Below are 27,042 nucleotides of genomic sequence, written 5' to 3'. Positions count from 1 at the left end.
AAAGGTGGAAATGAACTAGGTGATATAGCCTTTGATGAGGATGATATATATCTCAAATTATTATCAAGCGCAAGACTTCCAAATCATCAGGGCCTAACAACCTCCCACATATTGTAATTAAAAAGAATACACTCCTATGGTTTAAGGCGAACAATCATTCAACCGAAACCATATGGGATTGGGCCAGAGGAAGGGAGTTAGTACATTTAACTCACCATCCTTCCTTATGGCATACTTTTGACAGTTTACTATCAGGATCAGTGACATCCCTTTTGACAGTTTACTAGCCGGATCAGGATCAGTGACATCAATTCCTGTGGCCATCTTGGAACAGTAACATCTATTTGTGTGACTATCTTGGATCATCCTTCTCTCCAGCTGGAGGCCACAAGAGGCTCCTCTGGGAACATCAATAAGGAAGGAATTGCCTCATCAAGCAACACCAGGGACAATATCAGAGAGACTAACCACTTGTGGACTAGGCGATCAGGTAACAAGAGTGTGAGTAATCCCTTCTGAACTCTCTAGTTGCATCCCAGTTAAGGGTCGAACAGTAAAGGGTGAAGACCTGCATTTGACCAGCATCTTTGCCTCTTAGCCTATCAGCCTTTGCATTTGTGTGTCCTACTACTTGTCTGTAAGTGCCCTCAATTGATTGTTCCCAGCTGCACCCTCACCATGCATTTCTCATTCTATCTGTTCTGTTCCTGTCTACTTCTCTCTGGACTCTCCTCTGCTAACAACCATCTCAACTCTCTCAGCATCCCTATCATCTGTTCTCCTCGATGCCATCTTTCTTCTCGCCCCACTACTCTTTCTATTCACAAAATCTACTCCAATATACATCTACTACCAACACCTCTCTATTTCTCAGACTCAATGTTGCTGTGCTTCTACATCACACTCCCTTTCTATTGCTCTATGGAATACACATTCTGTCTGCAATAAAACCTCCTTTACTTCTGACTTCTTCCTTTCTCATTCTCTTGACATCATTATCTTTACTGAAAACTGAATCTCTCCCTGTGACTCTGCAACCCTTGGTGCCCTTCATGACCCTGCCTACACCTTCACTCACTCGCCCTACCACACTGGCAGGGGTGGTGACGCAGGACTGTTTTCATCTCTCCTACTCCCCTAACAACTGCATATTATCCCTCATTCGAATATACTAACCGCACAAGTACTACTCCCTATGGCATACATATTGTTTCTCTCTAACAGCCACCTGGTCCAGTAGGTCAATTCTTTGACCGTATCGCCCAACTAATTGACTCTCTCCCTCCTGATTACCACTTCATTTTAGTTGGTAACTTCAACCTCCCTTCTCCCACTGCTGCTCTATCAATTGGCTTTAACTCTTTTCTACTTAACCCCTCACTTGTCCACTCTATGTCCACTTATTCAAATGGAAACTCCCTTGACCATATTCACATTCCTATCAACTCTCTGCCTCTAATCGCTCCACTGTGCCTTTTCCCTCTGATCATTCTATCCTCTTTGCCTTACTCTCCACTCCTGCTTACTCTCTCCATCTACTACAACTATTACCAAGAGCATTGTTCCAACCTTCAAACTCTGAATAACTCTCTGACCCACACCACTCACTCTCCTCCTAGGCTGAACTCATCTTTCCATCCACTGGAGAAGCCTTAACCAAATCTAATACTTCTGTGTATGTTCCCATTTCCTCTTACTATCCTCTTACTACACTCACTGCTAAATCCTCCCCCCACAACCCTGGATTACACGTCGCATCCGTACCCTGAAAATACCAATGTGGAAAAAGCTTCAAACTTCTCTCACCTCCTAAACCCACCTACATCTCCTCTAATCGTTCTGGAAATGATCTTCCTCTCTACTTTGTATCTAAAATGTCTACCATTCACAATACCCTCACTAATGTCATTCTTTCCACTCCTGCTCACTTATCTCCACCACTCCTACCCTCCTCTCCCACTATTATGGCTTAATTTGCCCCCACAAACCCTGATGAGATTATTGCCTTACTCCTCAAGGCTAATCCAAACTGACCCACTGTCCATGCACATTGTGAAGCACATAGCACCAGTGTTGCTCCACATCTTACCTCCCTCTTCAGCTCCTCTCTTGACGATGCCAATTTTCCCTCATCCTATAAGTCAGCTACTATCATGCCCTCCTTAAGAAACCTGGTCTATATCCTAACTGTCCTGCCAACGTTTGTCCTGTCTCTCAGCTACCACACTATTCCAAAATCCTAGAGCGAGTAGTATTCAATTGACTCACTGAGTTCCTTGATACTCACAACCTCCAAGATCCTCTTCAATCTGGGCTTAAAAAAGGAAGGTGTGATCAGTGCGCAGATCCCAAAATTCCAATTGTGGAGTCCATTAAGCTTACTACAGAAATACGCTCAAAATCTGTTTTATTGTTCATTAAACAGCCGACACGTGAGAGGATACTTCTCATGATACTTGTCCATTCTGGGTGCAGTGGGGTTTGGTGCAAGCACGTGCGCTCAGCAGCTTTGTTGTCTTAGGTTCCTCTTCCGGTTGGGGTGTCTTTCAGGGCAGGGGGAGTAATTTGACCTCCTCTCTTCAGCGTCTCACTCGATCATGCTCAAATTGACTAAGACTGAAATTCTCAAATTCCCAGCTAAACAGGCCATATCTTCCTCTCCTCCTCTTCTTTTCCTCTCTCCTGACTACCTTCCTTACTCTGCTTCTGCTCATAACCTTAGTGTCATTGTTGACCCATCACACAACTTCTCACTTTACATATCCAAATCTGCAATACAGCCAGACTCAACCTCCTCAATATCATAATATTCTGTCAGCTTCTTTCTTTCAATACTGCTAAACAGCTAATCTCTTCCTTAGTCCTTTGCAGGTCTGACTACTATGGCAGTCTCCTCTATGGCCTTTCCAACTATGCTTTTCACCGCTGGACAAGTCAGCTTTGTGGTCCGCACACTTTTCAACCTTTCTCGCTTCATCTCTATCTCCTCTGCCCATCACAAGATTGGCTGGCTATCTATGAATCAAAGGGCTTAGTATAAGCTTCTTCTCATCATCTTCAAAACTATCCTTGGACCTGCCCCACCTTACCTATCTACTAATATCATTCCCTACTCTAATCCTAGCTCGATAAGACCTTTCTCAGCTCACCTCCTTGCCACAAATGTGCTCCCTCTTGCTTCGGCTCTCTCTCTCTTTCTCTCTCTCTCTCTCTTTTTCTCTCTCTCTCTCTTTCTCTCTCTCTCTCTCTCTCTCTCTCTCACCTTGCTCCCCTACTCTGGAATGCTCTTCCTCACCCTGTATGATGTACTCCAACTCTCCCACTACTTACATCCATCCATAAAGCTCTCCCTCTTTCTGAAGAACCTGTTTCCTAGCACTCTACACTACTGCATACTTCATCACCCAGTTTTCCTCTCTTGCTACCCTTCCTAGACAACACTACAGCACCTTTCCATCATCCTTCGATGCTTAATTCAGCCCTTTCTCCACCAACCCTTTCCCAGGTCATTCTGTCCTGTCCTCATCCCTGGTTTATGTTTCCACCTTCCCCTGCAAAATCTGGTCTTCAAGTCACATTCCCTCACCCCATGGTAATGGACCCAGGTGCTGCGCTCTGTTTTCAATGTTAAATTCTGCAAGCATTTTTGTGCAAAATAAAATGCATGCATCGCTTTACATGTGATTTTTATTAATAAATAAGTGCATTTTCTCCTACCGCAATAAGGTGCTTTTTAGGCTCAAGTTATTCTCACCCACCAGCCAGTGCCACCCTCCTGGAAAGCAGATCAATTGAGGATCTCAGGTTTCTCCTGTAGTTGCAACCTTATCAGTGGCTCTGATTTCTCTTCTTATGTAAACCTAGCTCATCCTCTGGGTTTGTTTGTCATAAGGTGAGGGTTCTCCCTTGAGTCTGGGTATGTGGCACCCAATATCCTATCCTATCAACTGCTTCTTGGCCACATCTAGCTTCTGCCAGTGTCTGGGTTAATACCATCAGCATATTTCTTACACCAAGCTCCCCATCTGTCCGATGTGCTGCATGGACTGGGCTAAATATAGTGGCCACCTGCAATGCTTTTTTTCTCCCTCTGTGAATACACAAAATGCCTGGACCTCTGTCCTGACTCCTTCGAAGTCATTTACCGCCTACCTTATATTATACTGCTTTGCTGGATTCAAACGTTTTAATTATATCAGGGATTGTCTGGGCCCATTCCATGTTAATTGTATGTTTCTTGGATGGTTAATGTTTACTTCCACACCTGTAGTTCACGTGTTTCCCCTCTTTCCATTGCTAGGTCCATGTGTTTTGGCTTGCCTAAGGGGCCGGGCTCTGTAATCAATTGGTTTATTTCACCCTTTGGAGCAGATGGCTCAACAAGACCATCTCCATCTTGGGATCAGACAACCCCAACATGGCAGGCTGGCATTCCCAGGCACCACTCACTCTCTGATCAGCAACTATTTGCTTGCCTCCAAGCACTGAACTCACTTCCATCTCTCAATCACTCATTAGGGTGGAGCGCCTTGTTTTCTTTAATCCCAGTGCATTCCACTGAACCTTTGGGTACACCTTGCAAGACTCCTCTAGGCTGCATCTGCATGCTTGGAAATCACTCTAGATGAGGAGTACAGTCTCTTGCTGCTTAGTACCTTCTGCAAACACACCCCTACTCCAAAAGGACAAATCTTGCAAACTTCTAACACTTCCCCATCAGTATACGGGTACTAAGGGGTGTTTCTTTCTTTCTGCATGGCACATTTCTTGGTACTCCAAGAGAGAAGGGCTTTCCTGACATGGGAGCTGTGCTTGACGAATCAAGGGAGAAGAGGGAAGGGTGGATGGACTTTGGTGCATCGTCACTAGAGAATAGGTTCGTGCCAAGGACCCACAGATCTCCCTTAGGATTCCCTCAAAAGTCACTTTGTTACACTCAATTGTTCATGTACCCTACTCCCATCAGTACCCAGCGTTTTGTGTATAGGTGGCTCGTGATGGAATGGGTATCTCCTCATGCCAAATTCAAAGCCATTTGTTTGTTTTTTCCCTGTTGAACGCCACTTCAAATTGACATCATGTCTCTCTCGGTGTAGGGGCGGGGGGGGTGCGTTGCTCATTGAGCATGACGATTGGCTTCAGTGTAGCCAAGAAGAAGCTTTTGCCCTGGCCTGGCCAGAGGTTACATCAGGAAAGCGTTTTTCTTTTCTTCAGCAAACAAGGGACGGAGTGTCGTAGTGTCTCTATCCTGACAACAGGATATTAAATTGCCTTTTTTTAGACTAAGGAATCAAAGCATCCGAAAGTCACTGTCTAATTTGCTTTTGGACTTCTGTATGTGATTATAACTGCTTTGGACAAGCTGACAGTAGATTGGTATCTCTTGTACTTCTATGATTGTCCCATCTTTTTAAAGCTTGATCAGCTGTTCTATTTACATATGTATCAAGTATGTGAACTGTGGTAAAATCCAACACATGCAGGGACGTCATTTGTTGGTCACCAGAGGTCGCACCTGCGACCCCTGAGGTATCCGTGCTACCCCTAAAAAAAATAAACTCCTGGTCTGTGGCCAGCGCCATGTGGCTCGTGGTTTCTGCGTGGTTGACTTTCTTGGTCAGGCCTCTTAAAAGAAAAACAGGGGGTTCCAGAAGTGGAACACTTTGAGTGACCCTAAATAAATAAGAAAGAATAGGAATAACAAATCATTTGTCTTTCTGGAATTCTATACAATACTTTATTTCAGGCACACTTCAGGGGGTGATTCATTGCTATAGTTTGTTCTAAAACACCTCAAACACCTCAAATTCACAATGCAGACAAAAACCTCCAAAAAGCATTTAGAGTAGAATAAGCACCGATTTCGGACTATGTATTTTGCTTTTTGCAGTTATAGAATGTTTTATTCTGCTGTTGTCTCTGTTACGATCAACAAAAGACATTGGGCCTCATTACGAAGTTGGAGGTAGTCATTGCGCTATTAGCCACATTCAAAGCCATTTGTTAGCACCATGACTACCTACAATACCGGTACCGTTCCGGTCCTGTTCAATGGGGACTTACCGGTCTATTCTGACCTTTGCGGTACCGGTAAGTCCCCATTGAAAAAGCCATTCCCCATTCCCATTTCAGCCCCCGTAGGGCTGAAATGGGAAGGAGGAAGGTGCTAATAACGGTACCGCAAATTGCGGTACCGTTATTAGCTCTCAAGTTCCTTAACGGGTCCCTTCCATAACGCCTGGTAAAACCAGGCATTAGGGAGGGGCCCGCTAAGGGACCTCGTAGTCGGGCGGTAAGGGATTACCGGCACCGGTGCCCTTACTGGTGCCGGTAATCCCTTACTGCCCACCTCGTAATGAGGCCCATTCTATCTCTGTGTCCTTTGCCACTTGACAAACTCCTTGTGCCTAAAATATTGTATAGTATAGACATTTTTGACCATAGCACATGAAGTGGCCCTTGATTTCATTGTGCCACAAATATGTTGTATGTGTCTATCTTTCCTATCTCCATGGCATGCTGTTCAGGATGTTTATTTGCATATATGAGGTAACGAGTGCCCAGTGTACAGGATGCTGTGTGAGTGCACCGCTTTCCCTGCGTTAATCTACATTTTTTAATACACAGTTATGAACCCTCCCAATGGTATGTATTTTGCCAACCTCTGAAGCCTGAAAAGTAGATCCATGTAGGATTGACATGTGTCCAACGTTTGCACCAGACCAGTAGATGAACTGGCCTGCTGTTAAATCTCAGTTACCAGTTTAATGGTATCAACTACAGAGTGTAATTTATATTCAGACATAATTCCTCATTTTACTAAAGCTGGTAAGATAGCCCAGTGGGTTGAGCTATCACTGCTGTGATGTGGGTGTGATCTGTAGGTCGTAGGTTTGAATTCCGGCAAGGCCAACTCAGCCTTTCATCCTTCTAAGGTTGGTAAATGAGTACTAACACAGTTAGGGTGACATTGTATGCATATTTGTTCCATATAAAGCACTTAAGCGTAAGTGCTATGTAATAACTTATCATTTGACCTTGGACGTCTGCTTGCATTCACAGCCATTTGGTAATATGGTCCTATACATGCTGATATTAATGATACATATGATCATCCATTCTTGCATGAAATGTATACCACATCACAGTGCTATTGTAACAATTTTTGTCATAGAGTACTTAGGAACAATGCTATGTGATGCCACTTACTGTTTTGTCAAGGGTTGAAAGGTTGTGGTCCATTGCTTCCCTTGATGTCACTTTGGGGTGTGGTCAAATTATATCACTTCCTGTAATGTCATCAGAGGTCAAGGGTCGTGTGGTGTCACTTCCGCTACCCATTTTGGTGAAATGATGTCCCTGAGCACATGTTGAAATCTGGTAATCAAAGCCACTTTTGGGAAGACTCAATTGTTAAAATAGATAATGGTGTATACACTGCTTTTAGTGCCCACATAAAACGGGCAATGGCAGGGTCTATGTTTTTGAGATCATACGTTGGTGTCAGTGGCGTGTCCAGCTCCTTTGACTGGGGTGGCCCAAGTGGGGCACTGACTTATGCAGGGGAGTCATGAAGTACGAGCGCACACCCACATAATGATTATAGTCTAGGATAATGGGGTGGCACCTGGACATATACCAAACATGGGCGCGTCCAGGGGTGGCACCCGGGCTGGGCAACCAGATTCTAGGAGTAGCACATGGTATAGTACACACCGTGTTTTTTTAGTTCATACACATTTTTCATTATGCCTTCTACCTTAATCATTACAAACAGATTTGACGTTTATTCTGAAATTGAGCAATCACGTTCTTGATTTCAGGGCAAAGTTTGGGATAACGTGTTTTCATCATTTATAATGCTTAAAAAATATATATGATCGGTGTCCACTTAAAATGTAATGCTAAGACTGCTTGTAGTATGTATACCCACACTTGTCTGACATTGATATGTTTTAAAGGGTAATGTGGTGGTATAATTCAGCAACATGGCAACTGTTAAGCTGTGTCTCGCATTTTTATTTTGGAAACTATTTCTCTATATTTTTCATTGGTTGGGCCTTGACACAGTGTCACAGATAATGGTTAATATATATTTTTTTTATTAGTGGAGTGTAATGTTCACTTTGGCTGTGCATGTTGGTAGTTTGTTGTCCCCTAACATCCAATGAGTGAGTGTAAACTTTAATCAAGCAAAATAAACTGGATCTGGAAAAATTGCATAACTGCATTTATAAGTCCATTACAGTTTTTCCTTTTTTCATAGATTGACTTTGTATTTTTCTGTGTTATTTTACTTTTTTATTTAGTGGAACTGTGTACATTTTGTTTTTAATTTTGGTACATTTTACATATTTGCTAGTGGATATATTGAAAAATGTGAACAAAAATAGCTGATCTCAAAATCACCAATTTAGGCACTAGCTTCTATTCTTAAGCAGCTTAAGTTCCTATGGCACATTTAATGATAGTCCTTATTTCTGTGTGAGTTTCTGGGTTTGGTCCTTTATTTCCTGTCTTATCATTGCTACTCTCCTGAAAATGTCCCGGGGGTCGGATCACATAAATTGCACTGCTTAAGTGCAGTTTTGCACTGGCGATGGGGAATTTACCACCAATATATGAACAGACACCAACAAGTGCAAAGGGTGGTTCTGGCACTCGGCTGTCAGTGAAGTGTAGTCGTTTCTGTACTGGGCACTCGGTTCCCTGCCCTTTTATACTGGTAAGTCAGTGCAGAATTGCCCATTAACTGAGCTAAATTGCCTATCACTGTTGCACATTATTAGAAATGGGCTCATCAGTTCTGTTCCTGCATCTGTTCCTTTGATTCTCACAACACCTTGTCATGTAGTCCAAGTCTTAGGAGGGGGCATCTTATCTGATCAACAGGAGTTATCAGCATCACAGTTGTTGAATGGATTGATCCTTGTAGTGATTCAAAATGCCTACCTCCCATTGGCTGGTGTGCTTGTGTAGTGACAAACATAAAAGTTACTGTTACATTTAGCTTCAAAGAAGACTTTTGTTAATCCATAGCCCTCATTATTGTTTCATTCTACAGTCATATGAACGTGTGCTGCACCTACAAAGGCCTCTGTTTAGGCTTCCAGTCAGATTTAGACCATTCCCGTACCCAGTGCCTGTTTTTCAATACCCGTGGCTGCCAACGTTTCCCATCTTTCCTTTTGCTCCTTTCATGAATCCTTCAACCATAACATCGCCTCCAACTACTACGACGAGCACCGCAGCCCAAGGAGGAGGCGGAGGAGCATCAGCTGGAGGAGGAGGAGGAGCCGGCACAGGAGGAGGTGTCATAACTACTACACCTGAAAGAAGAGGTGATGCATAGAATGCCATGAAGGTAAATGTGGCCGAATTAGAGTGTCAGAGGTTGTACTGATGTTCCCTTTAAAATGATTGCATTTTATCAAAGGGCCTATATGATGAAAACATTGTTGGCAACATTTACAATCTAATGGAACATTGTCCTGTCATTTGTTGAAGATCTAGGATAGAATTAAAAAAAGGTTTTGAGGCTTCTGTGGTGATGTGCCGGTCGGCTGAACATTTCTGTACCCCTGCTAGCACTATGGACCGAGTTGCGGCTGGTGAGGTACGAGGGCATGCATTTTGTTCGTGGTGTGCCCCCCGAAAAGCTATCTGCAAAACATCCATGGAAACTTTATAATGTTGTGCAATGAGATTGATGTGTGCCCGGTTGATGATAGTGTTTTTATTGCAGTAATGAGGTCAGGCTAATAAACAGGCAACGTTTTCTTTGGTATGGGACTTAGAAACATCTGTAGAACAAGCCCCTCGATGAATGCAAACAATAATGACCAGGGACTTCGCGTACTGTACCTAAAATTCTTAGAGCCTGGACTGTTTTTTATATAGTCAATGGAATCTCAAGCAACACACACATGTGAAGTATGTGACAAGAGGTGGACCTTTGAATAATCTGTATTTCATGCTCCATGTGAGCGGTTGTCATGGCTCTCATTCACAGGTTTTTAAAAAAGTCAACCATGTGGTGCTAGAGTGATCCAGAACACTTTTTCAAGTTTCTAAAAACAGCACTGCACAAAAAGGATGAAAATCTAAGAAATTTAGAAAACTAAAGGAAAAATTAAAACAGTTTTACATACGTCACACAAAAAGTTCCACTTTCATCGTGTTACCATCATGTGCCATAATTGTTCAAAAGAGGCTTAATAGTGTGATCTAGCCCCTTGAAGCGAATCTTGTGCTAGATTGAATTACAAATAAAGATCACTGACCAAATAACCGGACAGACTCAAAGAACATGGCAAAACACTACTTTATTCAAAATAGGGAGACCTGACAAAAATCGGAATGATGATGCGTGTACACTCACAAAGCAGCTTGATTGCACAGAGGTCTTTATACCCCAATATCCTTCATTTATGACATCATTCTACTTGGCAAAATACAAAACCTAGCAAGGGGAAGATATGGTTAAGGGATCACATCTACTTACAGAATAGATAAGGATTAGTGCATCATTGGCTACTCCTTATCTGTAGGGCACGCCTTGAACTACCTCTAAATATGTACAGCACTGATTATAAAGGACAAAATCTCAGTGGATTGGTCTATGCAACATTGTATGTTAGGTTGTACCTCTAACCCACTGATTGGTTGGCATACTATCCCAACCTTGGACTTTTGACTCTTTTAGCGGCACGTATGCGAAATGAAACATAGGTGTTTGATCCTCTCATCAGTAGGCCATAAGCCAAAGAACATTCAAGGGAGTGTAAGCACACCACTATCTTTGTCTAAGGCTTAATGAAAAGCCCTTGTTACCTTTGCCAAAATCACGTGTTTGCAGACCACGAATTTGTCCATTTCGACCTTCTATTTTCTGCTATTTCATTTAATTATGCTGTATGCACTTGTTCCTCTTGGCCTCTAGAGACTTGCTCACCCTATCTCATATGAACTTTGTACACTTTTAATTGAAAAACAGTTGGCTCTTGCAGATGTTTTCTTATTCATCAATCTATGAGGAATGTCCCATATTCAGAGCGTATCCATGTAACTCCCTTTGTGCTCTGTGCTTATTCCTTAAAATAGCATCCTTTATTTTGGGCCAACCTTGACTATTCGTCGGTTCTGCACACATAACTATTCTTCTGAGTCTCCTGATCATACAGCCTTAGTCTGTTTCTGAGGTAGTTTAGTTGTATCAGACACAAATCGGCGTCCATTTTCCAATCATGGTCGTCATAGCCACGTTATATATACCTTTGTAGCAAGCTTCTATATGTCTCCTTTCTACCTTGCGTTAGTGCATATTTACAGTTATTTTTTACCAATAAGTTCATCTTCTTTGTAGTCATGATTACTTTAGCTTTTAGGTACATGTTTCTCTTCGTGCTTCAGTTAGATCATTACTCTTAAGTATTTTTATATTGTTTCAACATAGGTTCATATATCTTCCTAATGACATCACCCTGCACTTGTTGGATTTCACTTAATGCTCCATGATGCCCATAGGTGCATGCTGGCATCCTTCCATGTGGCATCCTTCTACTGGCTGAACATAAGGGTACATTCTGTATGGTTGTCTGAGTGCATAACGTCTCTCATACACTCAATGTGGTATGGGAACAACACAGGGGGTCCCATTTAATGCTTTTCTCCGACCACTCCAGTATGCCGTTGGTGAGGGGGCGGGAACTAGTGAGAAAGCAGCTTTCTGCTCCTCTACAATAGCACATGGGCTTGTTAGGGGTTCACATTTAAAGACAGACTGCCCCAAAAGTCAACAAAGTGAGTGAACTCTTGGGTGCTACTGAACACCAGCAGTGGGACACCCTGAGTCCAACAAAGGCAATCTAATTAAGGATCTACCAACAAAGGAGGTCATTATAAAGGGCGCTGGGGAGCAATGGCCTAATTTACAAGTGGAAAAGGCTCATATTTTGCCAGCTGTAGTTTGCCTGATGGCAATGTTATTTTTACTGATTGGCAAAACGTTCCATGTGCTCGTTGAGCAAAGTGCTCAAGGAAATGCATGTGATGCAAGAAAAATATGTGCATAAGCATTGGGAATACAAGTTGTGTTCATCCGTCAACTACCTGAAGAGCACAACAATTTTGATTGAAGTGCTGCTTTGCAAGGAAAAAGAAACAACAGCAAAAGAAGCAACTCCAAGAGTGTTGCTCCACTTGAAACCACAACCTACACCAGCCAATAGAGTTAGGTTACGACCTGCTTCATCGGAGAGGTGATAGTAATGGCGATGCCTTTGGAACCATACAACCTGTGAAGTAACTCCAAAAGCAATTGCAGATCTGTAGGAGGCACAACTAAATCGCCTAGATTTTCCCACCCTGCAGAATGGGACAGTCCTCTTGGGATGAGTATTGTGATGATTTAAATCACTTATTAGCTGGTTCACAAAAAGCACTATGAGTAACCGCTTTACGCATGAGTAAAATCCAACCGCTTCAAACAAACACAGAGTGGTTCACTACATTTTATATTAATAGGTACGAATTAGTGCTGGCCTCAAAAACATGCAAATTAACTATTATTAGGTGAGCTGTTATAATCTGCTAGCTCGTTAAATACTTCTCTAACATTTTAAATCGTCAGCTGAGGAACAGATCCTGCATTTTACAAAGCTTATTATGAAGGCCCATTACATGTTTTTGAGCTTAAGGTCCTTGGAACCTGCCTTTGTAATGGATGGGATTACACCAGAATAATTCTTAGTCCAAATAACCGGACAAACTCAAAAAGATGGCAAGTTAATGTTTTATTAACAATTATCGAAAACAGGGAGGTTACAACGAACATCATCAGACTTGCGCTCAGTCTGTGAATGATTTCCACAAAAAAAACACTTCATATACTCCATTATGCGTCAGAGTGACATCATACTACGTGGCAATATTGAAAAACCTATCAGTTAAGAAAAACATCTAGATATACAATCATATAGGAGCTAGGATTGTTATTGGCTGTCCTTTATCAGGTGGACAAATTATGCCTGCCTGTTCAAACATGTTATTTAAGAAAACATTGTTACACTGTGTTTCATTGGTCTTCTGAACTATAAGGTCCTTCGTTATATGGACAAATACAATTGGTTGGCACACTTGTGCCATGTCTGGAACATTCAGTTCATTTAGCAGCACTTAATCACAGACCCAGGTGCAGGGATATAGGACATGAAGCTACCTCATCACCCAATTATCCCAACATCTCTCATCACTCATGCCTTCTGCCATGAAATTGTCTTTGTGCCTGGCCTTGCAGAGTATTCTCGTTCTTGGGAATGTACAGGAGTGAGGGAACTCAATATCGTGTCTGGAAATCCAAGTTCAAACTCTATTTCCATCCTTAGCTCATGTGACAAGAGACAACAATTTGGTCCATTCTGCAGCTTTTAAATGTTTTTAGATGAATTAAAGCTTGGCATTGTTTGTGTTCTTTCTTGCACCTTAACGTGAGAGGATTCATCCTCTGCACACTTGTTCTTCTTCTCAATTTCTAGGATCTTGACTGCAGGCCAGACAGCCTCGCCACGCAGCTCCACTATCCTGTTATTCTGCTGTGACACAGAGTTTCATTCCCCTTTCATGGTTTCTGGCTTGTTTGTTTCATGATACCAATGTCCAGTTTCTATACAATGATGTCTTCAGCTGCATTCTGTTCACTATTCATAGCTAGCCCATACAATGACTTGATCTACCTTGCGTTTCATCGTCTGTACATTTATTGAACTTCTGTTTTCTACAGCACTTTGTTAACATGTAATCTTCTTTTCCACTTTGATGGTTCACTTGATTCTTTACTTCGTCATTTGTCCTCTATGATCCATACATTGGGCCTCATTACGACCCTGGCGGTATGGTTAACAGCGCTGGTAGAGCTGCCGGTGCCGTTAACCCCATACCGCCTCATTACGAAGTCCGCTCGCGGGACCCGCTCAGGAAGCGTGGTTTTACCAGATGTCCTTAGCGGGTCCCGCGAGTGGCCCAGCATGCTAACAACAGGCCCGTCATTAACGGGCCTGTTGTTAGCATGCTCCCCATTCCCATTGAGCCCTATGGGGGTTCAAATAGGAATCGGGATGTATCAGGTCTGGGTTCCTTGAATGGGGAAATATCGGGCCCTCCTAGGTCGGAATGGCCCAGTATTTCCTCATTCAGGGAACCTGGACCCGAGTTTGGGGTAGCCATACCCTTATTAGGGGCATGGCTACCCCAAACTCGTAATGAGGCCCTTTATTTTTATTCAGTATCTCGGGACGTTGTGCACACTTTCTTATGGCATCATCATTTCATTTACTAAGTTCTTTCTTATATTTCTTCAGGGATTTCCTCCTGTAGGTTGTCATTAACATGCAGGGTACATTTGATGGGGTTGACTGAATGGATATCTTCTTCCAAATACTTGCTGCAATATTTGCACGATAGTTGATGTTAGACAAGGCACGGTCTCATGTCACCAATACAAAGGGTGTAGGGGGCAGGGTCTCCTGCGGATGAATACATTTGCTCCTCTACATTCCGCCCTCTGGTCAAGTCCTCTACCACCTCCTCAAGTTTTCCTGCTTCTTTGTATCGTCTCTTGAAGAAGGGTTTCTTGGGTGTCCATATCTTTATCACCCCCCTCAGGGTGCCTGCTTTTCTAATGTGTTCATCCACACTCCAGGTCATGTAACTGCACTCTCCATTTGGGATACAGAAGACCCATCATTCCACATAATTCTTATGATCCTTTGGATACTAGAATTTTGTTTCTTCAGGTGCCACAATACTTACTTTTATGTAGTCTCTGGTGCCACTATCAATCAGTACATTGTCTTCTGGTTCATCCTTTGTGTCAATCATGATCTTCATTCCCACTGCTTTCTTTACCAATTCCTGGCATTGTCCAATTATTATTCTTATCATACAGAATCCAATTATTATTATCACCATTATTGCTCCAAGGAACTTGAATAAGCTTGCCATCCAATAAAGAATCCATGAAAACAGGAGTGAAAACCAACTGTCATCTCCAATGGCCTCTCCCTCATCCACCATTTTTACGTGTAGATCTGTCAACATCAATATGGCCTCTGTCAAAGTCCTGTTCTCGCCGTCATGAGATGGTTTGAATGTACAACATGTTGGCCCAATCTTGGTGCAAACACCTCCTTCCATTGCTGTAATCATGTCTAGGACATATCTATCCTGGAGGGTCATCAACCTTATGGCACTCAGCTCGTCTTTTATGTTAAATCCTTTTATAGTGGCATTAATTGTTTGCAGCAGATCCCACCTGATGATCTGTATCCATTTGGCATTCACTGCTGTTTGAATTACAGGCATGAACATAGATGTGAACATCACCAGTTTGTGCTTGTCAGAAATGTCTTCATAAGCTGTTAGTGATTTTTGTGAGAAATAATTACCTCTCTTCATCCGCCGGAGATCTAGTGACCTTTTCTTTCTCATGTGCTCGTCCACTTTTGGAAATCCTTCAATCTTCAGGTCACTCTGTGGAATCACCAGTGCTGGAACATGCATATGTACCAAAGAACATACTCCACCCCAATTCCTGGGTAGTTTCATATATGCTCTAGATCCACATTCCAAATATTGATCCATTAAGACAGCGTCCCTCTCATCATTCAAGGAACGTCAATTATGTTCTTGCACCCTTTATAATGTCCAACGTGATTTTTTTCCTTGCTCTGAAAGCACAGTATCGCATTAACTCATGGGACTACTGTCATTGGGCATGATTCATCTTCCACCATGTCAGCAGTTTATAGTACTTGGCCCATGACTTTAGACACTCATCATTCACCTTCTGTACCTCTTCCACTGCTTCCTTCCTCAGCAGATGAGCTGCACAGGACATCATTCCATCTTCCCATCCTTTGGTTATATTCGCTCATCCAAAGATTAGCAGCTGTGAACGTTCCCTGGATGCAGGCATTCCTGTCTTTTCCGTCATGTCAGAACAATTCATCCTCTTAATTTCTTCAACAATCTCCTTGCCTTGTCCTGCAGCAGGATACATGAGTATCTTGTCTGTTCATCCAGCCTCCTTTTCCATCTGCTTTGTCTTGATATAATCATCCTGGTATGGAAATGACTGTCTTGATCTCCATCGCAAGGTTGTCCAGTTCCCTTGAAACTGTCCTCTAGTAGTACATGCTGCTAGATGACAGAGGCACTTCACATCTTGCACCGACATCTCTTATGAAAAGAAGGTTCTTACTGTAGACATGGCATAGGGGATGAGAGAGCAAACATAGCAATTCTCATCAGGTGCTCTCTCCCCCTCCTTTCATATGGGTTGGAACCTTATTATTCCCCAAGTGAGCTGAATTATCAAGATAGATAGTTATCCCCTGGTTATCTTCTTCTGCATCCCTCTTATGTCACCTGACATGCCCATAGAGGTTAAAGAAATGATCAAATGATCAACATGTGTACTCATACTGGGAAAATTCTTAGGTGTTTTCAATGGAATCATTAGGATAACAGAGACTTCAAAATGTGAGATGTGATATGATACGTTATTTATAACACGCTTAATACCCAGAGGTTGCTAAGCGCGGAGCCGGGGATCGAACCTGTGTCGTTCTGTGTCGCCTTGCTGCCAAGGCGAGCACGTTGCCGCTGAGCTATCCTCCCGATACACAAAGAAAAAGAAATACATATACATATAAATATATATATATATATCAGGCACAGAAGTCTAGAGAAACATTTGGTGTGCCATACCAGTACTCCTTGAGCTCAATCTCTTTAACCACATTTTCTTCTTCACAAATCATTTTAATAAGGTGTTCAGTTTACATTCGCAGTTGCACAATCAGCTCAATTATCGCAATCAGGAGTCTTCTTATAACAGGACAGTTTTTTGGGTCATAAAGAAAGGTGTGAATATTAACATCTCTTCTAAGAAGAGCAGAGTATGACTGGAGTATTGTCACATCCCTGACGTATACACAACTCATTCCTAGCCACGGAAGCCAAATGGAGTGACCCCTCCCACCTTGGTTGACACAAGCTCCTAATTTAAGAAACACAGGTACCCCGAGGCAGCCGAAGGGGGGAAGAGAGTTAGGGAGAGGTTGTGTATAGGGAGGGGGTAGCACATACAAACAAGAACAAAACCGTATCAGGCTTGCCTCAGTACTCTCCTGTCAGTATCCCTCTTGATTAGAATACTAATTCAACACACTGTATTTGCAGTTTTCCCTAACATAGCCACAAACATAAGCACATTAAACATAAATGGAACATAACATTGAACACTTGTAGACTCTTGAATCAGAGAAGCACATACTTCTTAATTAGTAATGCCCCTCAAAGGTGTGCTTCAGCGCTCCTGTCATGATACCTGAACTCACTGACAAATAGAACACAAGTATGCACATGACAATGATACAAAATGGAATGCAACCACAATCAACATAGCGTTACTTCACGATATGACTTGCCCCTTGCTTTAACTCTGCAAGTGTCTCTCTCAGTCCTGAAAACACCTGTGTTGTATTCACACTGGTATATGTACTTATAGACCCAATAATCATGTGTGTTTCCCAACTGCACTGCATGGTAGTGAATAATTCATAGCAAAAGTTCACAACGCGATACAAACTAACTCTGTCGGAAACGCGCAGTCACCAATACAAGCACATTCAACTAAAACACTTATCTGGGGCCTGGGGAGGGCTTGCCGGCACCACCCCAGGCAGAGAATACTTCCACGTTGAAACAGCTTCCTGCCGTGCACAACTCTGCTCTTCAGAAAGAGTTGTAAGTTTCATCGCCAGGCCCGGGACTGAAGAATTCACAGCCGGCCTGCTCTGCATACCAGCGTCTCCACGTGCTCCGACTGAGCACTCTGCTTCCAATGATCTTGATCTCTCTTCCAATTTCTAATCCGGAACTAAGGTTTAGGCACAGTACTGATGCAGTTTTATTTTTTCAACAAATTTCTAAAAAGTATGTTTTTAGCCTCTGGAATTCAATGCAAGCCATGCACTTCCTGCCAAAACTTGTAAGGAGTGTTCACTGAATTCCAGTCCAAAAGAAATATGTGCTAACCACACGCTGTTTTATCGTTCTTCTTCTTGTCTTGCTTCTTGGTCAACAGGTGCTGGAGGGGGGTCTCGCCTTTGTATGTTTTTACATCTCCTAAATGTAACCACGCTCTTCTTCCAATTACCCTAACTGCAGTAGGGGAAACTTCTTCTATGCAGAAAGGACCTTTAAATCTCAGTTGTTTGGGTGAAGTTCTTTATTAAGATTCGGTCTCCAACATACAACTTGGGTGGTGGCAATATTTAACTTGTATTGGTTACTGGGCTGTCCTCTTCCGTGTTCCTTGATCCCTCCCTCTGATGCTTGACTTAATCTGCAATGAAAGAAACACTGGTAGTCAAACATGTCAAATAATAATGCTTTTCATCACCTAGCGTCTGCGCTACACTCTGGACATCACTCTGGCTCTAGATGGGGGCGTAAGAAGGGTCCTCATGCAACACCCTGTCACTAACTTGTGGGGAGTACGATGGTGGTCTGAACCTGACTGATTTTGAAGGGCATGTAAGGCTAGGGGGAGGCAGTATAGCCATCCCCTTTTCAAAGCTAACCTGATCTTGGCTATCCTCTCTTTTAGGAGGCCATTGAGTCTCTCACATATTCCGTTTGCTTGTGGATGATAAGCAGAAGAAAACGTATGTTTTATTCTCAATAGATGTCCTATTTGTACAAATAGATCATTGGCAAAATGTGGCCCATTATCAGACCTCAGTACTTTGCACACAGCCCATCTTGGAAATACTTTGTGCACTAGAAACCTCACTGCACAAGTGGCATCTGGGTGTTTGTAAGGACCGGCTTTGATTCACCTAGAGAATGGACACCTGTATCCATTAAATGTCTGCAGCATATCAACGTTATCAATATGCAAATGAAGAAACTGACCATTTGGTCAATTTACTACTCCTCTAATTGTTCTCAGTGTATGCCTAGCTGTGAACTTCTGACACACAATGCAATTCACAATGAACTGTGCTACATGTTCCAATAGTTTGGGGACAAAACAGTCTTCTGCAATGGTGGCAGCAAGACTTTGGGCCTCATTATGACCCTGGCACTAAGGGATTACCGGTACCGGTAATCCCTTAGCGCCTGATTACGAGGTCCCTTTGCGGGTTCCCACCTTAACGGCTGGTTTTACCAGCCGTTAAGGAATGGACCCGCAAAGGGACCTTGGTGCTAATTACGGTACCGCAATTTGCAGTACCGTAATTACCGCCTTCCACATTCCCATTGAGCCCTATTGGGCAAAAATGGGAATGGGGAAGGGCCATGGTGAAATGGGGAAGTACCGCCCCGCCAACCTTGGAATGGGGTGGTACTTCCCCATTTCACCATGGCAGACTCGTTACAATACCGGCAGCAACCATGGTGCTAATAGCGCCATGGTTTAGCGCCGGTGTTGTAATGAGGGCCTTTCTCTGGTTATATGTGCAGGGTAATGCAACTGTTTGAGTGGGATTTTCAGCAATGCTGCTGGCATTTCTCTAATTCGTATATCCATTTACCAGCCCATGAAGTCAAACTAGAGAGCTTGAATTTTATGTTATCCTTATCCCTCTGAGGCCAAAGAATATATTGCAGTGTTGCTCCCCCCTTCTCTAGCAATGGGAAATGTGAGAAACTCATCTCATAGTTGGATCCCACTATTTGTTTGCCAAATGCAGGGGGTATCGTCCCTATTTATCTTCGTGCTGTTACCAAGCTTAACCTACTCACATAAGGTGGAGTTTCTCCTCTCTCACTACACAATCATCTTTGGGGAAGTTCAGCATATGGTATGGGATCTGTCTTCTTTTCTTAGGCATGCACTGCCTTCTGGGAATCCCCTCTGGTAAAACTAGCTCTACCACTGACCTTCACCCACAGCTTCTCCCTCATCTACAGACCCCCGGATACGATAGACATTTCACCAACAACCACTGTGATTCAATAGCTACCATTCAAGTAAATCACACATCTCTTACACTCCTAGCAGACCTTAATATCTGGTTTGATATCCCCAATAACCCCATGGCTCATCCGCTGGTTGACAGTCTTGATGCGCTCACCTCTCCCATCATACGACTGGTCCAACCCACTCAGGTGGGCACACCCCTGATGCAATTTTCAGTTGCCATTACCTGGTTTACTTATCCCGTCCCAAAGCACTCATCTGGACCGACCACTATGCCATCCCTTTCTCTATCCACACCCCTGCCCCACCTCCTACAGCTCCCCCTGCCTCCCTGCAACACCCTGCTTCTTCACCCCCCTGCAACGCTCCCCCAAAAGAGCCTTAACCATTGACTCCTTCAAAGCCTGGCTTAATGACTCACTAATTCCTCTCACCCCCTCGTGCCCCGCTTTCTCACACAATGGACCATCCCCCAAATGGTTCACGCCCCTCCTAAGGAATGCAAAAAAACTAAATAACTCTCTTGAGGGCAATTGTTCGAGCATCTAAAACCGATCTCAGCAGATCCATGCACCACCGTAACTACAAAGCTGAAATCCGAAAAGGCAAAAAAGCCTATTACATTAAAAAATTCTCTACTGTGACAACTGCAGCAAAGAACTCCACATGATCATATCAGAATTTGTCAAACCCACTTGCTCCTCTAACCAATCCACCCCCACACAATCACTCTGCGACTCCCCCTCCCTACACTTCTACAACAGCGCTCCTGACAGGATGACATCCCTTAGCAACAAACTGTCCTTCCCCCCATCATCAACCACTCTTGATCCCATTTCCCCGATGCCCAATTTCCCTACCTTTGACTCCTTCAAACCCATCTCCAGAGACAAGACACCTTAACTTACTGTCAGCCAGCAAACCCTCTCGGTCACCCCTCGACCCCTGCCCAGCCTCTGCCCTGAAAGCAATATTCACGTCTACCTGTGCAGGAGAACATGCAAGAGCCATTCTAAATGAATCCCTCACCTCTGGCATCTTCCCTGAGGCCTTCAAAATAGCGCATGTCAAGCCACTTCTAAAAAAGGCATCCCTGACACCCATGACCCCAAGAATTACAGACTGATCTCCAACACCAGATTTCTCACGGATCTCATTAACCGGACTGCATACTCCCAGCTCAACACTTTTGTAAAATCCAACTACCTCCTCGACCCCGCACAATCAGTCTCCAGACCGTGACATGGAACTGAAACCACTCTAATATCGATCTGGGATGCTCTCAAGGTCACTGCAGACTCTGACGGCTGCACAGCTTTGATTCGCCTTGATCTCTCTGCAGCCTTTGACACGGTTAACAACTCAATCCTCCTTAACCGCCTTCACGCCTTAGGAATCCGAGGCACTGCTCTCAAATGGATCGCCTCCTACCTCAGCAACAGGAAACAAATAACCCTCCTCTCCCCTTATGTCTCAACTGCTTGCTCAGTGAACACTGGAGTACCCCAAGGCACATGCCTGTCTGCTCTCCTGTTCAACCTCTATATGACCACTCTACCAGGAATCATCCGGATATACAACATCCCCTTTTACAACTACGCTGACGATACCCAAATTATCCTATGAATTACCAAGTCAGGCACCAACCCCCTTCCTGACCTTGAAGCCTGTCTCAGTGATATTGATTGATGGATGACAATAAATCACCTCCTTCTGAACCCTGCTAAAATTGAAATCATGATGTGCTGCAATACTGCCCTTCTACCACATCCGCTCCCATTTCCCCCATCCCTCGGCCCCACATGCCCCCTCCGATACAGTGAAAAACCTAGGCTGCACTATGGACTCAGGTCTGACCCTCTCCTGTCAGATCAACAATGTGTCAAAATGCTGTCACTACCACCTCAACCTTCTCAGACACATTTTTCCCTATCTCTCCTACGCATAACTGGTGCACCAAAGCACCCTACAACACCCTACTCTCTCAACTGACCTGGACTACGGTCCCCGAGGGCCTTCAACCTACCAGCGCTTTGAGGTCCTACCTATGATACATAGAGCGCTATACAAATTCCAAATAACATAACATAACATAACATGGTCCAGATCTGACCATCTCATCTCTTTATCCCTCTATTAACTTCCCAGGTGGGCGCATGTACCCTCTCTGTCTGTCTCACAACCTGTCTCTCTTTCCTCATCTGACATTGCAAGACCCCAAATAGTATCATCCCCCTCTTCCCTTTATAAATTTAATCTACTCAAAGACAATGCTCTGCACTCATCACTAAACATGTTATCCTCCTCATCCCGTGGTTTAGGTATCAGGGATCGGTTGCCACTCCCTCGAGTCCCATACTCGCTGTCCTGCCTTATTTGCTGATATATCTTGTCAATCCTTTCTCCAATACATTCTGCATCATATAGTTCCCCTTCTGTGCTACCTTAGGGGTTTCTTGATTCTTTTCTCTCATCGGGAGAACTTCATTTATCGTGTCCCATTGCCCCTTGTATAATGTATTTCATTGCTTGGTCTTATTCGTTCTTTAAGGATAAGACTGGCATCAATACCTTTTTGCCCTATCTTCGTCTTGCCTTTGTTCTTCCCTTCTCACTTTCCCCTTCATTCCTCTTCTTCTCTGTAATCTTTTTTCCTTCACTTTTTGTGCTTCTTCTTCCTCTCGCTTTCTTTCTCGCCTATCTCTTTCGTCTATCTCTTTCTTTCTAGTATCGTACTTCCTTTGTTCCTCTGTCCACTTTTTGTCTTTTTCTTGTTCTTCTCTACATATCTGTTCCCATCGTTCCCTGCTTTTTCTTCCTTGCTCATGCTCTCCCAACCTCTTTTGTCGTTCCTTATCTTTCCTTTCTTGCTCGTCCTTGCCTAACCCCCTCAATGCTTTTCCCATCTAACTGGAGTAAGATCTGTCCTCCCATTCATTCATTTTTTACGAGCATTACCTCATCAGCCCTATTCCTTTCTCCTTTCCATCTCTTAATTTCTCTGTCTATATCTGTCAATATATTTGATATCTCACCTCTTCTTTATCTCGTACAAACTTACAGGCATCTTCCTTCCTTTTGCTATCTTCTGGACTGTCATCACTACTGTAAGCAGGGGGTTCATATGTTGGGTTACTATACAGCACCGCTGCTTTTAATTCCTTTAAAGGATAAACTCCTATCTCGTCTGTATCTGTGCTCTTAATCTCGGACTAAGTAAGAGGAGCTGAGGGCTCATTGTTCTCCCCTTTATGATGATTAAGCATCCACTACTCCTGTACTGGATCTTCTTTCTCCTCTTGGTACATTTTCCAAAGTTCTAAAACTGGCAGACTTTTCTCTAATTTCTTCCCCGTGTACGCAGCGTGCACATATGTGTCCATGTGTTATAATACAGCTTTTGACAATGATCCCCCTTACGGCCATGGCATGAACATTTTATCAGCTGTGCCCTTTACCCATTCTGCACTGTACTGTTTGAGCTTGGGCACATGTCTGCGTAACATTTTACAAAGCAGCATAAGAGGAGTGTCCTCCATAATGACAAGTCACAATTCACTGTCGATACCAGATCGTTAATAAATCTCTATCTATCTGAAAGCCTATTCCTCAATACTTTTAATCTCAAAACAATAAATATGAGCAAGCACCATCAATCACTGCTCAATCCTCTTTTACTTCAAAAACATATCTGTCTTCTGATTGGCGCCAATCGTTTACTACACTTTAATTCAAAACAACGTCTCTTACAATATTCACAGCAAATTACCTCTCTAGACTTCATACATAAAATAATACTTAAAATAATAACACAATGCACATTAATAACTTTTATGATCACCTTCTCTTTTCCTTATAATTATTTATAGTAAGTGGTATTCTTTCCTCGCCTCCAATTATATACGTCACCTTGCAGAGTCCTGAATCTGTGTATTCTCTCTCTTAACTCTCTGTCTGGAATTTGAGACGTCTTCTTCTATCTCCCTTGAAATACGATTACTTAGGCGTTCCTTTATCTACACAAAACGTCCCGTTACCCAAAAAATATCACAATCCCACCCCTTTATATTGCCATTTCTCTCAGTCTGCTTAACTCGAGGCCCTATGCATCGACTCCTCCTCCAATGCAACCACTTTGCCTTCCTTCCACGGAGCGCCCGTGGAAACTGAGCAGGGATTTCTTCAAAGAGGGACCTGCCCACTGTCTTGGTTATTCTTGAAAGTTTATTTCTATCAGCCGCTCTCAACAGGAAACTCCACGATCTTAAAACTAATGGCGGAGGGTGCCCGATCGTCTGAAACTCTGTAGACAAACTAGTTTAGATCTGAAACCATCCTCTGCTACCATGTGAGCTTAAGGCCCTTGGAACGTGCATTTGTAATGGATAGGATTGCACCAGAATATTGTGGAGTCCAAATAACCTGACAAACTCAAGAAGATGGCAAGTTACTGCTTTACTAACAATTATCTAAAACAGAGAGGTTAAATCGAACTTCACCTGACGTACGAGTAGTCTCTCAATGATTTCCAGAAAAACTACATGTCATATACTCCATTATGCATCAGAGTGACATCATACTATGTGGCAATAGTGAAAAACCTATAAAGGGTTGGGATTGGTTAAGGGAAACATCTAGATATACAAAGATATTGGAGCTAGGTGTTGTGTCTTGACTGTCGTGTAGCCGAAGAGTCCTCTGTCCACAAGTGCCACACAGAGAGAATCAGAGTCACTCTCTGTGCCGCCTTTGAGGCCACAGGTGGGAGATGTTCTTTCCGGAACTGCGGTACTCGTGGAACCCCGAACCACTGTAAGGAAACACTGGTTAAGTGTCAAGCCAAAACAGTATCAACAACCAATCAACAAGTAAGTGGAACGGTCTTACCAAAAGGTGTCTGTGGAGTGGCGGTTAAACCTAGGGGAAGGTTCCGAGACCCAGCAAAGCTGTTCTTCCAGAATGTGAGTATCCCAGCAAGGTTGCAAGTGCCAGGCCCACCTGATGCCAGAATCCGCACAAGCAGGGCGGAACGTAGAAGGAGTCCGTGAAGCAGTCCGTGGTCGTAACAATGATCCGAAAGCAAGTATCAAAACCAAGGGTTATCCGTTGCCAGTCCGTGAAACAAATCCGAGGTCAAGATCCAAAAGGTGTGAAACAAAAGGTATGTAGCGCCGTACAGGAATCCGAAGAAACAGCTGTGAAGCACCGAAGCCCCGCAACAGAGCCGTTTAAATGCTGGCGCTGCTAATTCCTCCCAGTCACATGACCCGCGAGCGCATCACGTGAGTGTAGTCCAGAAACATGTGAGCGGAAGGCGGCGGTCATGTGACGCGGAAGAAGTCGGTCTAGCAGCCGCCACGGAAGACGCCAGGGAGGTCGACATCTCCACGTGCAAAGAGCATGCCGACCCAAGCTTTCTGGCAGTCGGCGCCGTGGCAACTGGGGCGAAGAGACAACCTGTGAGTCCTGGAACCGGGCAAGAGGGCGAGCGGTGTTCGGGGCACGGGGATGAGGAATGGGACCCCCAGAGGGAGTGGAGTGCGTGACAGAGCCCCCCCCAAAGGCCCACGGCCCCGTGGGCACGAGGGATGGTCCTTATGAAACCGTGCCACCAAACGGGGAGCCTGGACATCAGTAGCCGGGACCCAGGACCGCTCCTAGGGGCCATACCCGGATCAATCAACAAGGTACTGGAGACGCCCCCTAGAAATACGGGAACCCAGAATGGCAGAGACCTCAAAAACATCCGGAGTGGATAGAGACACCGGGGCCCCAGGATAGCGAAGCCGTGTGGGAGCGGGACAGGGCTTGAGCAGAGAAACATGGAAAACAGGGTGAAGCCGCCAGGAACCTGGGAGAGCTAGTCGATAAGACACATGATTGATAACACGAGTAATCGTATAGGGACCCACAAAGCGAAGTAGAAGCTTGCGACAACCCACCAAGTGCTGCAGATGTCGGGTGGATAACCAAACACGGGATCCCACAGTATACAAAGGGGCCATCACCCGTTTCCTGTCCGCCTGCGCCTTCATGGACGCCTGGGCTTCGACAAGATGAGTCGACACCCGAGCGTGAACGGAGGCCAGGTCCCTAACACATGCAAGGGCAGCTGGATTGGCAGAAGTGGGCAAATCCGTGAAGGGCAAAACACGAGGGTGCTGACCATAAAGCACGTAGAACGGGGAGAAACCAGTGGAAGAATGGACAGCGTTGTTGTACACGAATTCCGCAAGATGCAGTACGCTCAACCAGGAAGACTGCAGCTGTAGGGTCAGACAACATAAATACTGCTCCAGTGTCTGGTTCAGTCGCTCGGTCTGACCATCCGTCTCAGGGTGATATGCTGAGGAGAAACGAACGTCCATCCCGAGCAACCTAGTCAGGGCCCGCCAGAAACGTGAAGTGAATTGCGAACCCCTGTCCGAAATGAGAACCGAGGGAAGCCCGAAAAGACAAAAGACATTCTCAAAGAACAACCGGGCCAGTTTAGGCGCCGAGGGAATGCCCTTACAAGGGATAAAACGAGCCATCTTGGAAAAGGAATCGATGACCACCCACAAGGTATCGAAGCCCCGGATCCAGGGTAGGTCAGTGACAAAATCCATGGTCAGGGTGTGCCACGGTTTGGGAGGAACAGGTAAAGGAAGTAAGAAACCCACAGGGCGACCCCTACGGTGCTTACACTGTGCGCAAACTGCACATGCGTTGACGTAAGATTCAACATCCTTTCTCATAGACGGTCACCAGCACCACCTTCTCAGCAGCGCCAAAGTGCGTTTCTGTCCAGGATGACCATGAACCGGGGCGTCGTGGGACCATTCCAAGGCCATGTTGCGGGTGTCTACCGCAGGCACAAATAGACGATCAGAAACAAAAGGGAGGCCATCGTGAACCACCAAATCCCAATCGGACAACTGGCCTGGGTGTGAAGTAACCCAACCCCGTATCGCGTCAAGTAAGGGCTGAGTTGGAGTACACAAACAAACCACTTTGCCGACGTCCAGAAGGGTGTCTGGAAACGTCGGCAAGGCCACCCCCCCAGGGGA

At 44.2% G+C, this 27,042-nt stretch overlaps 1 long non-coding RNA gene across 1 annotated transcript in view; it reads left to right on the top strand.

Annotated features, from left to right (window-relative positions):
* LOC138515839 (uncharacterized) overlaps positions 1–27,042 on the top strand; it is a 214,054-nt gene that overhangs the window by 163,821 nt on the left and 23,191 nt on the right. The window contains exon 4 of the long non-coding RNA XR_011282171.1: positions 9,065–9,364. This is a non-coding gene — a long non-coding RNA (uncharacterized lncRNA). The remainder of the gene's footprint in view (positions 1–9,064; positions 9,365–27,042) is intronic.

The sequence above is a fragment of the Ambystoma mexicanum genome, chromosome 6q (assembly GCF_040938575.1).
Source record: "Ambystoma mexicanum isolate Mex_15411 chromosome 6q, UKY_AmexF1_1, whole genome shotgun sequence".
Lineage (NCBI taxonomy): Eukaryota > Metazoa > Chordata > Amphibia > Caudata > Ambystomatidae > Ambystoma > Ambystoma mexicanum.
The sequence above is the reverse complement of the archived record's forward strand: the minus strand, read 5'-3'. Positions and strand labels throughout refer to the sequence as shown.